Below are 15585 nucleotides of genomic sequence, written 5' to 3'. Positions count from 1 at the left end.
GCGGAACAAAAAAATTGAAATGGGTTGACGTGAACAAGATTTGGTCAAAGATGCAGGTTTAAAAATATTTCGTTTATTATTAATAAAGTTGATTATTATAGTTTTATATGCATTTTTAATATGTTTAATTTTTTAGGAGGGGCTACCACCAAGACAAAACATGTTACCGGGTGATGGTGAGATGACATCTTTTTATTATATGTCATTTCAAGAGTATGTATATGGTGAAGGGAAAGCAGTTCCATCCCCAGTACGGGACCATTTTAGGAGACAAGACGAATCTTCGTCTAGTATGTCGTCCAGTGGTCGCTCTCATGGTAGAGGTCGGGGCAGTGGGAAACACAAGCTAGACGAGTTGTTGAAACGGGTACATGCACTGGAGCAGCATGTGTTTATGAATCAACAAAAACCTACAGAGGTTTTTTTTGAAGAAGTGAATAATGAACAATTTTGGAACGACATTATTTTTGAGGATCCGACAGTGTCACAAAGAAATTATGATGAACAAGTTAGTTATACGCTACATTATTTATTAAATTTTATTAACATATATGAATACCTGTGTTCATATTTTATATTTGAAAATATAGGTTGTGCAAGATGAAGTGATGAATAAAAACAATACAACTCAAAATGTTTTTGGTGATACTCAAGACGACAAGGTTGTTATAGATGTTAGCTTTACGATTTTAATAATTACTTTTTAATAAAGTGTATTTTGTTATTAAGTAAAAAGTTATATTTTTAATGTAGGTGTTGGAGGAGAGTACTCAGTATGCGGGGAACAAATTTGATGATGATGTGTGTGATGTAAACGATTATAGTGAAGTTAAAGAGGTTATTATATAGTTACATTAATATTAATATTTTGTTTATTTAGATATTATTGCTTATTAAATTATGTGTATTTCGTTATTAAGTATAAAATATTATCTTTAATGTAGGAGTGGGAGGAGAGAAATGACAATGCAGGGAACAAATTTGATGATGATGTGCCGGATGAAGACGAACTTATAATAATGGGAAATGTAGATTATTTTCATGATGATGATGATGACAAAGAAGTTACACCCGATAAACGTAGGAGTCGAAAACCATCACAATTTTTATACACTCCTTACACCGAGGTATTCGTTTTATTTATAAACTGTTGATTTTATGTTTATGTGAATTATCTGAAAGATATACATTTAAACATTTGAATATTGTTTTTAGTTGCACACGACACCGAAACAAAAAAGAAGAACAAAAAAGAAGGTTGGTATGAAATCAACAAGCCCCGTTCCTCCTCCAGTTTTTGGTGTTGCTCATGACTTCTCCAGGTTGCGCCTGCAACCTTACGTAGCAGGCGGTGAGGATGTCATCCAAAATTATGTATTGCATTCATACGATGTGCAGCATCGTTTGTTTAATTTCATGTTAGATAGAGATTTTTGGAGCTCATTGTTTGGGCATACACACGACGGATGGTTGGAGTCAGCGGTAAATAAATTGTTAATTAATTCTTTTAAAAGTTAATTGTTTTTTAGTCAATAACAAAAGTATCATGTGTGCAGCATATAACCATTTGGTACCGACTTTTGATGGAGAGACGGTTTGAGAGCGACCGACATACAATAATGCCTCCAAATTTTTTTGTTTCTCATGCTTTGGAAGAAGGACAGGACTGGAGGGCGTTTATGGCTGGTATTGCTACATACCCTAACTTCATGGTTGCTTGGTGGGATGTTGATACGGTAAACTTAATAGTTTATATTGAAAATAATATCGTTTTTTTGTTATGTTTTTGTATTGTGATGTTTTTGTATTGTGATGTAAATAAACATAATTTTATTTTCTGATCCTTATACAGGTCTTATTGCCGATTCATTCATCCCCTAATCATTGGCTATTTGGGGAACTACGATTAGCGTCAATGGAAGTGCATATTTATGACAGTCTTGGTAGAGGTGCTTATGAAAAATTCCAATCCGAAGGAATCTTTTACAAATTTGAACGTCGGGTGGCAAATTATTTGGACAAGATTAAGTATTGGGCGCGGAGGAACATCCCAAGGATTCCATTGAATATGCAATTCATTTATGAAGAAAACGTTCCCCAACAAAGTAGTCATTTGGGAGATTGCGGTGTTTTTCTTTGTATGTTTATGGAGCAATTGGTTTCAGGTCAACCAATACGTGTTCTTATTGACCCAAAGAACGCAGCTTTAGAGTTCCGTCTCCGGATGGCAAAAATTATTTGGGGGTCTAGTCTTGCTCCTCTGTAGTTGGATTATATAAATGTATATACAAATTAATGTTGGATTTCATTATTAGTTTATCTTTAGAGTTTACTCAACGGATGACAAAAAATATAACGTTACGACAATTACCACAATTTAATGACCTACTAATTACTTATCAATAAATTCAAAACATAAGAACGACCACAACATTTGTTTTAACGTTACAAATACAACAATTTATTGACCTAACAACTTCAAAACCATAAAAACAATATTGAAAAGCTTACAACTTGTAAACAAGAACTGCCAAGAACAACACCCAACTACAAACCAACGCTATCTTTAACTTCTTATTTTCTGATTGAAAGAGCTTATTAGAGTTAGCTACTTTAGCTATTACCATAGAAGATTGGTCCTTCTCTTCATCAACCCAACTGATAAACCCGCATTTTGGTCCCTGTTAAATTTAATATCCACAGTAAGAAAATTAATTTGTGTCATGTAAACACGAGGGTTTAAATTTGAATGACGGTAAGAACATGATACCAAATACGGGCAAGCGTAGAACAATCTTCTTGGGTTTTTAGCTGTACCCGAAATCCTAACGATATGTTCTCCTCCACTACTCTTAGCACTTCGCAGTGGCTTTAGATGGAAATCATGAGCCACTACTCTTAGCACTTGGTTTGGGAACCTTACAGTGTGAAGAATCATGGAGATGGTTCATGATGAGGTTAAGAGATTGTTTAGGTGAGGACACAGAGGTTGGTTTCATAAGCAACATGTGTGATAACATAGACTTTGGTGTTGACAGTGCCTACCCGGATTCCTATCATGGATATTGTCCTAAAGATATAGCTCGAAAGATACGTGAGTCTATCGGACATAACAATACGGAAGTCGAATCGTTGTTTTGGAAGTCATGCAATGCATATAGCGTTGATGATTTTTACTTGTGTTTCGAAAGGTTGCAAAGTACATGTAGGCAACCACCTTTCTGCACCTTGCTTATGAGTCCAATTTACTGGCTTGACGATATACCGATTTCAAAATGGACAAGAGCATTTTTCCCAAAAATACGTTACAATGTTAAATCGATTGACGTCCCTGAAATTTTGCAAATTATATCCTCACGTGAGTTTCCTATAACAACGATAATTGAGTTAACCACCACGTCGATAAAATCAAAGTATGCTGAACGGGCCGAACTGGCTGGTAAGGGAGATTGTTATGTTTTGTTTTTTTTATTGTGCTGCTATTTTTATTAAAATATCAAATTTTACAGGGAGATTGTCTGGTGGGTTGACCCCTTACGTTGAGAGTAAGGTTCAAAAAAGTCTCAGCAAGTCTTACAATTGTAATGCAAAACGTTTGTATGGGGATACATTTGAAGTCCATGACACTTTTGCCACCAACAACGTACAACTTGAACGAAGGGTATGTAGTTGTGGTAAATGGCAAAAAAGCGGTATACCATGTGGCCACGCTATAGCATGTCTAAGAACCCGTACATCTGAGTCCATTCAGAGAATGGTTGAATACAAGTTCACTAATTATGTGTATCGAGTTGCATATGGATCTGAGTTGGTGAATGGTATACCATCATATGAGCATTGGGAAATACCAAATGAAACGGTGGTCCTGTTACCTCCCTCAATGCAGTAGTTATTCATGTAGCACATTTATGTTTTATGTAGTATTATGTATTAGTTTTTTATGTACTCCGTTTTTATTTTACTGCTGTGTTACGTATTAGTTATCCATGTACCCAGTTTATTTTTTATGTCGTATTATGTGTTAGTTATTTATGTACCCCGGTTTTATTTTATTGCTCTCTAAATATTGGCTATTGAGGGAACAACATACATTAAAAGAAATGGACGTTTATTAAATAGTAACGACTAGACACATATAACAAAAAGCAACTTAAATAACGAAAAACAATTAACTTAACCAACATGCATATTAAAAATAAGAGACATTCTTTAAAACATTCCATGCATCTAAGTGGGTAAACTCGCTACCATCGTATTGAAAGCGGTATAGTTCCAAAGCCACCTGCCGTAGAATGTCTTCATCCGTATTTGCATGTTCATTATCCAACTCGTTATAAATACGTTGAAATTGTTTCACCTTCATTTTCATATTCAGAAACTTCGCTTTGACATCTCTTCTTCTTCGATATTGAGTGTGGTTCATTAAATGGTGAAACAAATGACAGACACGAGACCAAAATGATCCAGCACGAACTTGTGGGGGACCCGATGGAAAATCCACCTCTACAGTTGTAATCCAAGCTTGAACCAAAGCGACCTCCTCTGCGTTCCTCCATATATGTGGTGAGTCCATAATTGCAAGGAGGGAAGTAATAGAATACAATTACAACGGATATTGAAATCTATTTATAACGACTCCTTACTTTCCTGGTGCAATGAGTTGTCAACTCAAACAGCAATGTATTGTGTTGTCATTCAACCGGGGATGAATTGTCAACTCGAACAGTGATCTGTTGTGTTATAAGTATAGTACACTGCATTCGTCAGTTAATTTTGACTATGAATTGCAGACATATTAGAAGTTTGAACTGCGATTTTGTGTAGAAACTACTATAAATTGACCCTAAGTTACACGCAAAACGTTATTAAATTAACCAATATAGTTGTTCAAATATTGTTTTTTAGATTCTACCCTCTTTGTTTCAATCCAAATGACTTCTATATCATGGAGCAATGAAGAGTTCTTGGTTCTTACACATGCTTATATTCATGTGTACGAGACAAGCAAGTTGAATGATCCAATGTTTTGGAGCCGTCTAACAAATATTTTCAATGCTGCAAACCGAATGGCTACAAGAAACGATCGTGACGAACTAGACATCTTAGCAAGATGGTATGAAATGAAAACCGAAGTTCTATTATTCAACGATCTTTATACCAAAATTGACGACGCCCGTCTAAATGCTACTGAGGATGTCATCTTGGAAGCTGCTAAGGAGGAATACAAGTCATTAAGTAACGGGTTGGAATTCCAGTTTGAAGCCCCTTGGAATATTTTGAAATATATCCCGTTTGTTTAAAATCTATTTTAGTTTATTATTTGAGTACTAGGTTATTTTCATGTACTAGGTTATTTTCATGTATTTCTTATGTATTTCGTATGTATTTCGTTTGTTTAAAATCTATTTTAGTTTATTATGTGAGTACTAAGTTATTTTCATGTATTTCGTATGTAATTCGTATGTATTTCATATGTTTAAAATATATTTTAGTTTAGTATGTGAGAAACCCGTATGATTAAGTTGAGTTAATATATATATTTTACTTTATTATGTGAGAAACTCGTATGATTAACTTGAGTTAATAAATGGCCATTGCATTAGTTATCAAAATATATTAGAATACATTAGTAACAAGATTCCATGAACCATTAAAACATCACAACAATTACATGAAAAAAACGACATAATACGAACAAAGCATTAACGTAAAACACAAGTCCATGGCTTATTCTTAACACAAATTAGAGCGGTCTACTTGAAATACTGTTTATCTCTAACAACCTTCCAAACTTCCTCATATTCGAAGTCTCTGCCTTCATGCTCAAAGATGTAAAACTCTGTAACAACTTCCAAGAACTCTTCTTCGTCACGACAACGAACATTGTTACGTTTCGCATAACTACATGCTCGATTGAACCATGTCACTTCCTCCTTTACATCCGTCCACTTAGTAACAACATCTGATTTTTCTCTTTTTTGCCCTTCTCCCATCTCATGGTTAAACAAAGATGTGATGCGACTCCATTCATCACCAATTAGGCAATGCGGGGGAGCAAGTAACGGTTCACCATCCTTAACACTTAGCCAGCACCGTGTTAGAACTAACACCTCGTTTGTCGTCCATGGCCTTTCAGAATTGGAACCAGGTAATTCATTCGAAGAACTTGCTGCATTCGACGACATTTCTAATAATGGGAATTCGTTTCGTTTAGGTGATTTGGGTGTTTGGTTTATAGATCTTAAACATCTATTTATATAAATAAATAGACTATGAAATAATACTTTGACTACGAAATGGTTATATTTGGACTACGAATTTCAGCTTTATGCAGTGTTTTGTCATGTCAAACTGTCATTTATCTCTTGTCACTTAAGGGACCCACTGGGATGTGCAGGTTACTACAGTGACTTGTCATTACTGTCTAGTCATTTCAAAGTTGGACTTCTCATTACTGTCTAGTATGTATAAATACCACTTATTGCTCCAGTTTAATACAACATCGATTTTATTATGAGTTCCTCACACAAATTCGAAATTTGCTCATGCAACGTAGTAGATTGTTACTACTGTGATTCGGTAGACCCTTTTTTTACACCCTCTTCAGTCGGGTCATATATGTCACATGAAAATTTTGAAGAATTAAAGAAGGCTGAAGCACAACAAGAAGAGGACAAAGAGTCATCCCGACTTCTCACTCAACTTGCTAATGATATAGGTTCGGAATGCAAACAAGCTGAAGAATGGATTGACCTCAATAAAAACAAAATCAAAGAGCATAAAGATTGGATAAAAAAGAGTAAGAAGGCAATCAAAACGACTGAAAAACGGCTTGCTGAGAAGGATGAGCAGTTGATACACATTATGGTAAAAAAGGATCGTTTCGAAGACAAAATGAGAATTAGGGATGACTATATAACAATGGAGAAAGAGAAGTACCTGTTGCAGTTCCCTGAGTTTAAAAATTAGTTATAAAGTTGTTGTAATATTATCATGAAACAGATTAGGTTGCCAAAGGATCGTTTGTTGTTTTTTTTAAATAACATGTTGTAACTGTTAAAATAAATCTGCAAACTATATTTTATAATATAAAGGCTTCATTCATTGTTATAATCAACAAACTTAACTAAAATATGAAAGCATAGCAATGTCTTGTAAGAGTTAATAAAAATATTACAATACATAATAAGCTAACAACTCGTCATTACTCTTAATTTCAAGGTTGTTTTATATCAAAATCAGCGTTATGGGTTTGTGAGCAACCCGCTGAACCACCAATATTATATGCCATTTCTGCAGTAGAAATTATGTGACCTACTCTGCTACCAGACGCCCTTCCAGTACAATTATTTCTCGTGTGTCCTAGTTGACCACATGTAGAACACTCTTTTATAATTGGACCCTCGCCTTGGGATGGAATGCGGTCTGTGTTTCTTGGCCTGCCTGGCTGACGTTTATCCATTATAGGTGGCTTAACAATCATCAAATCATCGGGGATCTCCCATTCGGATGGCTTCGGCAGAGGGTTTATTGATTCCTCATATGTTTTCCTCAGTGTTTCGGTAAAGTAAGCATTTAATGCAAACCTCGAGCAGTCTTGGTAATTGTTCACTGTTAAACATCTTATGACATGACCACAAGGTATCCCATCAAGTTGCCAATGCCTACATGTACATGTCATATGTTGAAAATCAACAATCACATTTTGTGCCCCCTTTTTGACCTCGCATTTCGTATTTGAGATCATGCGAACATCCCATTTGGTAAAAATTTTCTTGTTTTCTTTTACAACTTCATCCGCCCAAGGGGTAAGGGTTGTTGTTGCTTCCGCTAAAAAAACAGCCAAAATGAAGAAGTTAAAATCAATAACATCGAAACTAATAAAACATTAATATTACAAATTTACGTAATACCTGCAAAGTTACGTCTTTGAAACCACCATTGTTGCATTGTAGCACGAAAAAAATCAATCAACATAAGTATTGGCACCTTACGTGCGTGTCTAGATAATGCATTTATAGACTCCGCACTGTTGGACGACATAAGATTGTATCGGTTCCCTTTAAAATGTGCCCTTGACCAGGTTTCTGGATTTATACTTTTTAAGTACTCCCATACTGGTTCTTTTGTCTTTTTCATAACATCCATGGCAGCATCAAAAGCATCAACTGTGTACGCCCTACACGCCTCCCAAAAAATTCCTTTAACCGTCTTACTCTTGCCGAATCTAGATACTATGTTGAAATACAAATGGACACCACATATTCCATGATGAGCGTGAGGAAAAATGTTGGCAACGGATGTTGCTATAGATGGAGACCTATCAGATATAATTGTAAGCTCCTGCATATTTCCTATGCAATCACGTAGTTTTTGAAAAAACCATGTCCAAGAATCAGTACACTCATTTTTGCATATACCATATGCAACCGGTAATATTTGATTTTGTCCGTCCTTAGTAACTGCAAGTAGCATGGTACCTTTGAACTCGCCCTTTAGGTGAGCTCCATCTACTACTAGGGTCGGCTTACAAAAATTGACAAAAGCTCGTACCTACAATACATTGTATATCTATTCAAATACACCAAAATAAATATTAAAAAAAAATTAGGACATGATAATACTAACCGAGCAACCGAGTGCGACGTACAAAAACTCAAACCGATCATCAGCATCTGTTTTAATATGTGTGACAGTACCCGGATTATGTTTGGCCAAGTTGTGACAATACGCCGGAAGTTTGGTAAAAGAATCCTCTTTCGTACCCCTTAACGACAACAATGCATATTGCTTCGCACGCCATGCCTGATGGTATGAGATATTGATATTCAATTGAGCATTCATATCATTAACAATTTCTTTTCCCTGATAAACTCTACTATAGTCTTCCGCCAAAACATCAGCAACATATTCACCCAAAACATATTTGTTTGCTTGTCGATGATTAGGTTGCAACAATGTTGAAGAACATGTGTGTACATCAACAAATTTATTCACTTGGAAAAGTCCATCAGTATTTTTAATTGCTTTTGCTCTTAGTAACCAAGAACAATTTTTCGAAACACACACAGCTTCATACCTTGATTTGGTGGATCTACTTGTCCTCGTCTGGAAACCTTCTCGAAGACATTTTTTACCAATACACCGCTTTAAAAGTTCTTTGTTTTTAAATATACTCTCACATTGAATCTTTTGAAGATTAATGTCTACCATCTGTGTTGGGATATCTTCATTATTATCAACTGGCCATGCTGGTACAGGGGGCATACCGTAAAAAAGGTTATCGGGATACTTAGCTTTAACTTCATCACCCAACTCATCTCTATCGGAATTACTTTGTAGCTCGGTTATATCTAAACATACATCACCAACATCAACATAATGCCCGTAAACATGATTTTTTTCATTTTTTTGAGTTGAATTTTTTTTCTTTTTAGTTTTATCTACCACACGCCTATTCATAAGTTTAACTTCTTGTTCGACAACATCATCACAACGACCACCAACATGATTAAGATATGTACCAACATCATCATCACCAACATACTTGTAATTCTCGGGATCCACATATTGAATAGGTGAATAACTAACATTAACATTTTCAGCAACACTGTGAAACTGAGGTACACTAGGAGTATTGAAAGTACCTATCGGATCGTTGCTCCCTTTAAAACTGCATAAATTACCAACAACTTCGTTTCCAATTTCACCGCCCCCATTAACCTCCTCAACTTCATCAACCACCACAAACACTTTCACAGCCCTTCCTCCACTACATTTGATTACGTTTATCAACATTCTAACATCCACGTCTTCAACTATAGCTATATAATAATTTAATTCAGGATGGTGGAAACGAAGACTAATTCTATATTTGTCTAACAAACCAATTTTGCTTCTTACCATAGATACAAAATCACTATAACTAATATACTCATAAAATATCAAAGCAAATTCAGAAATACCTCCCTGTGGACATATGTATTCCAGATTAGTTCCATTAACTTGCCATCTCCCACCGGTTACAAGACAAACCAAATATTCAATCATTTTTTGAGCAAATTGTAGAGATAGAGAGTATTTCACAAACCAAATAACAACCAAAATGATATTTTTTCTACAAAAAATTTTATATAGCAAAGCCCATTTCGTAGTCAAACCAATTCATTTCGTAGTCAACCTTAAAAAAAAAAAAAAAAAAAATCATCATTTCGCAGATAGGATCAGAGGATTTCGCAGATGGGACCTATTCCATCTGCGAAATTACCCCTATTTATACCGAAAAAATTTAAAAAAAAAAAAAAAATTCTCATCTGCGAAAGTACAAGTGCCTGAAGCACAACTGTGCTTCAGGCACTTGTACTTTCGCAGATGAGATGCCCATTTCGTAGATGGGGCCTTCTCATCTGCGAAATGGGTGGCTAAATATGTAATCCCGATTTTTTTTGGCTATTTTTGTAATGCAATTAGTGTAATTAGCTACTTTTGTCATTTTCTCTTTATTTAGAGGTTAAAGTTAATAGAATAATAAGGTGACGATAATTTAAGCTATATGATAACTCAACTATCGAAGATACTCTCAGTTAGCATTAACACCCACCTGTCATTCTAATTGCTCCACCACTAAATGAAACCACATGGAATTGAAACCCTACATCATTTAGTTTTTAACTTATTTTTATGTTTCTTTTTTCAAGATACTTGTTACGTGTTATTGTCTTTTACGAAAAGATTGATTCAAGCAAATCTAATAAAATTGGTATTCATCAATTTGAGATTTTTATGTTTTAAACCAGTCAAAATCATACCGTTTTAACCCCTTTACGCGTTATATTTACACGATAGTGTTAGTGTGGGGAAAGGTACAACTCATAGTAGCGTAAAATGGCAAAGGAGCCAGCTCATAGCATTGACTAGTAAACGAGCAAACCAAACTCTCAAGGACCAAATAATCACAAAAATACAAACATATCTCTATCAATATTCAAAGCCATGCTAGTTTGCCACACCTCTACTTTTATTTCTCTCAATTTTGGTATGTAGGTCCTGTTGTATCTTATGCATAAGAACTTGTAACATTGGTATAGAAGTTTCAATATTTTATCATCAAACATAAATAACAACTTGTTTAATTATCCGAACAATATAACATTTCATGTGTTAATGGCATTTTATTCTGTGTTTGACGTGTATTGAATTGAACTATAAATAAAAAAAATTTGTAGTTTTTTTTATCCAGAAGGTGGGATAAAGATTCGCTATCTTGAATGTGTAAAATATATAAAATAGAAAATTACCTCAAAACTTATTCAATTTTTCTACAGTCATACAAAAAAAAATGTAACCTTAAAGTATTTGTAGCTTAATTATGAAACTCTATAAAAGATTCATCAATCATTTCATGTTTGATGATATCATTAACGTATAATTTCATTCTTTTTCAGACACACACTCCACCATATTTAAAGGTTTTTAAACGGTCCTACTTTTTTTATATTCAAACATGAGGTGTCATTCGAGTACAACTTGTTTGTCTTTAAAAGGAAAGTTCTTGAACAATTGCGTTTGTATAAAAGTGTGAGCATGTGATATTAGGGTTGTGCATTTGCTTGAAACTTGACTTAACGTAAAATCAATATATATATATATATATATATATATATATATATATATATATATATATATAACATAATCGAAACTAAGTCGATGTAATCTACTTTGGTTCTGGTTTATAACAAACTAGGTGTAAGACCCATGTATTACATGGGTTCATTTTAAAAAAAAAGTTATTAAATTATAAATATTTGATAAATTTGAATTTATAATAAAAAAAATAGAAAAATATTGAATTATTAAAATTAATTTGTCTATTTTTTTAATTAAAAATGAAACTTTAATTTATAAAATTTGAAATTAGAAGGAAATCAATTAATGAAATTGATATGCATTTATTATTATATTTATTGTAATTATTACATTTAAACATTATGTGGAAATTAATAAAAAAAACCACAAAATGTCATGTGGAAAAAAAAATTAATTGAAAATAACCACAAAATTACATGTGGCCAAATCAATAATAGTATAAGTATAACATGTGACAAAAAGTTCTTTATTTATTAGGGAGGATTCGATACTAAACCACCCTTGAAGCAAATATAATTCCAAATGTAAATACATTAATATAATTTCATTGTAATTATTGTTTCCTTTAATAATAAATGTGAGCCGTTTTCTCTATAAATTGTTACTCCCTCCGTCCCAATATTATTGTCCACAGACAAAAAATACACAGATTAAGAAAAGCATTAATTGCCACTAACTTTATATAATAAAATGACAGTTTTGTCCTTACTTTGCATTTAATGTTCCATTAAATGCTTAGTTGGTTAAGTAATAATAAGGGGTATTTTGGTAAAAATGTTATTTATTTTTAGAAGTGGACTATTATTTTGGGACAAACCAAAAAGAAAAGATGGACTATAATTTTGGGACGGAGGGAGTATTAGTTTACAAGTTTCAGTATAGTTCAGACTGAATTTTGCACACCCTTTTATTTCCTGTCATCTGTATTTGACACATTTTAAAGGATCGATTATAAAACCATTAACCAGTCTACTAAGGGGAAATATCCAAATTTTTCCATACAGTTTTTAGCTAAAATTTTATATACTTTAATATTATACATAATTCAAAATAACCCAGGATAACATTTTTTTTTATTTTTTTTATTTTTTTAAAATTTTTTTAGTTAATTCAAGCTCCGAAAGTAATATTTAAAAAAAGAATTTTTGGATTTTCCATTTATTTTTCATTTTAAAATTATTTTTTAAAATATGTACAGCGTAATATTCTATAAGAATATTTCACGTATTTTTCAAAAAAAATGGAATTTATTTTTATTTATCTTTTAGTTAATTCAAGTTTCAAAAATAATATTTAAAAAAAGAATTTTAGATTTTTCCATTTATTCTGCATTTTAAAATTAGTTTTTAGAATATGTCAGTGTAATATTCTATTAGCATATTTCACGTATTTTTCAAAGAAAATAGAATTTATTTTTATTTATTTTTATTTTTTTTTATTTTTTTAGTTAATTCAAGTTCCGAAAATAATATTTAAAAAAAGAATTTTTAGATTTTTCCATTTATTCTGCATTTTAAAATTATTTTTTAGAATATGTCAGTGTAATATTCTATTAGAATATTTCACGTATTTTTCAAAAAAACAGAATTTTTTGTTATTTTTTTATTTATTTTTTATTTTTTTAGTTAATTCAAGTTCCGAAAATAATATTTAAAAGAAGAATTTTTGGATTTTTCCATTTATTTTGCATTTTAAAATTATTTTTAGATTTGGTCTCACGGTCTCACAAAATTAGAATGGTCTCAAATGAATATATATATATATATATATATATATATATATATATATATATATATATATATATATATATATGGGTAATGATCAAATAAGAACACCTAAAAGATTGAGAACGCGAGAACAATTCTTGACCAATCAATATATACGGGCATATTAGTAATTTTATATTTTAATTAAATTAAAATTCAATCAAATTCCCTAAAATTTAGGGTGAGTTACCAAAAAAGAAATAAATATTCGATTTTTTATTTTTTTTATTAATGGAATATAAAAAACAATTTTACCAATTTTTTTTTAAAACTAAAAAAAAAATTCTTAAAAAATTAAATATTTTTCTCCTATTTCACGTTTTTTTTTCAAAAAAATTAATAGAAATCGAACCCAAATTAATACATTTGTATTGACAATTGATTTTTTTTTTCAAAAAACTTGATACTACTCCAATCACAATTTAATACACATCAATTTACAAGTAATCTAATTCCTTTTTTTAATCAATCGAAAATAAAAAGAGTATAAAAATTATCATTTGTTCATAAAAAAATACCTCTAATCATAAATAAATACACTCGTTAACAAATGATTACAATGTTATTCACAAATGAATACACTATTATTAACAAATGAGTAACTTGTTATTCACAAATGAATAAATGAATACATCTAATCATAAATAAATACACTCATTCACACATGAATGCACTGCTATTCACAAATGAATATAGTGTTATTCATAAATAAATACACATTCTAACATAAATGAATTCATTAAAAATAATATAACTTACATCTAAAAAATAAAGAACATAATACAATTTTTCATTCTCCTCTAGCTCCAATTTTTCACATTTCATCTTCTCAAACAACTCTAAAGGACCTCCAAGAAGTACTCTCAGAACCTTAATAGTCAACCAACCAACATATTTTTGGGTCAAACTAACATAAAATTGATAAAATCACACACCAGAATAACAACTCGATGTTTAAAACTACAGAAATCAATGAACACAAACAAATGAGAACTTTCATAAATAAATACATTCATTCACACATGAATGCACTGCTATTCACAACTGAATACACTGCTATTCACAATAACATAATATTATGTTTGAAGATCATGGAAAAAAACAAAACCTTTCGTGGAGTTGTAGAGTGAATAGATCCATCTGCTTCCTTTCCTTGCCAAAGCTTAAGTTTGTGTTTCCCTGTCTTGAGTTGTTTTTCAAATTAAAGAGATGAATGGTAGCCCCACCAATTAATCCCTCATTTTTCCCACAGGAAACATCCCAAACCTAACAATAAATGAAACTAAACAATAAAAAATTCGGGAATTCTTTGTTTTACTAATATGAAAGTCATATAAATCTTGAAAAATGGTGAAACTAGTAGCTTACGGTGCATAAATATCATAAATATTTGGTCCCTTCAATTCGTACAAAATTGATTGAATAATGAACTCTAATAGATACCAAAAATCGTATTAGGGATTCGTAAACAGTAACTCTAAGTAAATGATTGGAATTGCAAGGAAACTAACCTGGGTTAGTGGAATTAGTCGAAGGTAGACGCCCTTATAAATTTTCGATTTTGAAAGTAACCGGAAGATTGATATCGCACGATAAAAAGAATCGAAACACATTCCAATAATACGTCTTTGTATTTCGCTTTCTCTCAATTGATCTCTACCCATCTGTTGTTTCTCTCGATCGATCTACATCCTTTTTATGCATATCTGCCATGGATTCTCATTAAACATGAGATGGGTAAAAGAATAAAATGAACTAAGAGGATGGCGAGGTTCGATGATGAGAAAAGTAGAGTGGTGGCGTAGGGATTAGGCGGTGAAAGGATGAATATGTTGATTGTTCGTTCTATAAGATTAGGTCAACAAAATAGAGGGACATAGAGTAATTATAGGAGTTTACAAAATTAGGGTAATGCTTATTTACCTTAATTGCCTTTATAATTTTCTTTAATTTAAAATTTAAAAATTAAATGTGTTAATAATAAGAAAAATAACAATTAATTATAGTCACACATCTTAAAAATTAGATGGTCCAGATCTGTTCTCGCGTTCTCACCTTTTAGGTGTTCTTATTTGATCATACTCCTATATATATATATATATATATATATATATATATATATATATATATATATATATATATATATATATATATATATATAAAGAGTATCCAG

The 15585-nt window shown here is 32.0% G+C and overlaps 1 long non-coding RNA gene across 1 annotated transcript; it reads left to right on the top strand.

Annotated features, from left to right (window-relative positions):
• The first annotated feature begins 1349 nt into the window (after nt 1-1349).
• Nucleotides 1350-1974, top strand: LOC145063023 (uncharacterized). The gene is made up of 3 exons (XR_013687805.1): nt 1350-1482; nt 1557-1736; nt 1853-1974. It is a non-coding gene; the product is annotated as an uncharacterized LOC145063023 (long non-coding RNA).
• The last annotated feature ends 13611 nt before the right edge of the window (nt 1975-15585 follow it).

The sequence above is a fragment of the Lactuca serriola genome, chromosome 7, assembly GCF_051521515.1.
Source record: "Lactuca serriola cultivar US96UC23 chromosome 7, Lser_US96UC23_V15, whole genome shotgun sequence".
In the NCBI taxonomy this organism is placed as follows: Eukaryota; Viridiplantae; Streptophyta; class Magnoliopsida; order Asterales; family Asteraceae; genus Lactuca; species Lactuca serriola.
This window is presented reverse-complemented; position numbering and strand designations above follow the sequence as displayed.